Source organism: Chrysochloris asiatica, unplaced genomic scaffold, assembly GCF_000296735.1.
Source record: "Chrysochloris asiatica unplaced genomic scaffold, ChrAsi1.0 scaffold00036, whole genome shotgun sequence".
NCBI lineage: Eukaryota > Metazoa > Chordata > Mammalia > Afrosoricida > Chrysochloridae > Chrysochloris > Chrysochloris asiatica.
The window spans coordinates 18,166,037-18,167,800 of NW_006408554.1; the positions used below are offsets into that span (position 1 = coordinate 18,166,037).

Genomic DNA, 1,764 nt, shown 5'->3' on the forward strand with positions numbered 1-1,764 from the left:
ATATGCTACCTCTTGAAATGGTTGAACATCAACCATTTCCTTTTGGTACAGTGACTCTGTGTATTCCTTCCATCTTCTCTTGATGCTTTCTGCATCACTCAATAATTTGCCCAGAGAATCCTTCAGTAACAAAAGTGGAGGATTGAATTTTTTTCTTCGGTTCTCCCAGCTTGAGAAATGCTGAGAGTGTTCTTCCTTTTTGGTCCTGACTCTAGATCTTTGCGCATTTTGTTGTAATATTTGATTTTGTCTTCTCGAGCTGACCTTTGAAATTTTCTGTTCAGTTCTTGGGCCTCATTTCTTCTATTACCTTTAGCATCTCTACACTGGAGAGCAATTTCAGTGTCTTCTTCTGACATCCATTTTGATCTTTTCCCTCTTTCTTGTCTTAATGACTTTTTGCTTTCTTCCTGTATGATGTTCTTGATGTCATCCCACAACTCTTCTGGTCTTTAGTCTTGAGTATCAAATCTGTTCTTCCAATGATCTCTAAACTCTAAATTCAGGTGGGATATATTCACGGTCATATTTTGGCTCTCGTGAACTTGTTTACATTTTCTTCAGCTTCTGTTTGAATTTGCATATGTGGGAGTTTCTTGATAAGGACTGCCAAATGTTGAGACGGGCTCAGTTAGGGCAAACTGAAGAATAACTAAGGCCTATTTGACACTGCAACGGCATGGAAAATGTGGAGAAAATCCAATGGTGTGGATATGTGAAGATCCCAATTCAATTTATAGAGAAGAATTCTCTCCATTCTCAGAATTCCAGATGAAGAACAGACACAGAAACTGTCTCTTTCTAACACCTTCAGAACTGGAATTCTCTCATCCTCCTCAACAGTCTTGGCAGCTAAGAAAAAGCAGCTGATTGCAATACAACTCAGGTATTTTGGGTGGGTCTTTATAGTAGCTAAAAACCTGTCCAAAAGACTGCTAGCCAGAGCAAATGTTCCTGGATAAAGGTTGAATTGGTACTTGAGCTTGGCCAGCCACTGAAATCACTTCATTTCTCTCAGATGGAGAAACATTCTGATTTGTGGGCGTTTGGGGTACATTCACCTTCCACATATCGGCTTCCTTAGAGATCCCATTTCTAACAGGAAAGACAATTTCTGGTTTTCCAAAGGTCCTGGAAACTTAATGCTATCCTTTGGATGTGCGTCACCCAGTTTGATGTAGCTACCTTCTCTTCTTTTTCCTCCCCGGCAGAGCTATAGCTCACTGTGGAGATGCAGTGTCAGCTGCAGGCCAGTTACCACCTCATTTTTCTCTGCACGTGGTGGCGGGGCCCCCTGGAAGAAGAAGGCGCTGCCTGAGGAAGGAGAAGAGGGGCGACACAGGTGCAGGGGCTGGAGCAGGATGCAAGTCAGGTTGGTCAGCAAAATCCATGATGACCCCCAAACCTTGAGTGCCACTATGGCCCATCCTTCTCCAGCAGCCACCGCTGCTGCTTTTGCAGGGGTGTGGTGGGGGTTCCCTCTTGCCAAAGGGTGGAGGGGGCTGGGGAGAGGCAGAGGGGGGACTGGCTCTGGCCGCCTGGGGGATGCACCTCTGAGGGGAAATGGTGAAGGGGGGGGGCGGGGAAGGAAGGGAAAAGGGGGGAAATAATAATAATAATAATAAAACTGAGACAGACCTGGGGAGGGCCCTCCTGAGCCCTTTTGTTAAAAGTAAAAGCCTGAAATCTAAATATTTTTACTCCAGCCTTTGAACTAACTTTGTTCTGATTCTCCTGTAAAAAGTGAGTGAAGTGAGGTCAAGC

The 1,764-nt window shown here is 44.7% G+C and overlaps 1 pseudogene; it reads right to left on the reverse strand.

The window, feature by feature from the left end:
- Positions 1 to 1,764, reverse strand: part of LOC102839541 — an 85,987-nt pseudogene that overhangs the window by 2,353 nt on the left and 81,870 nt on the right.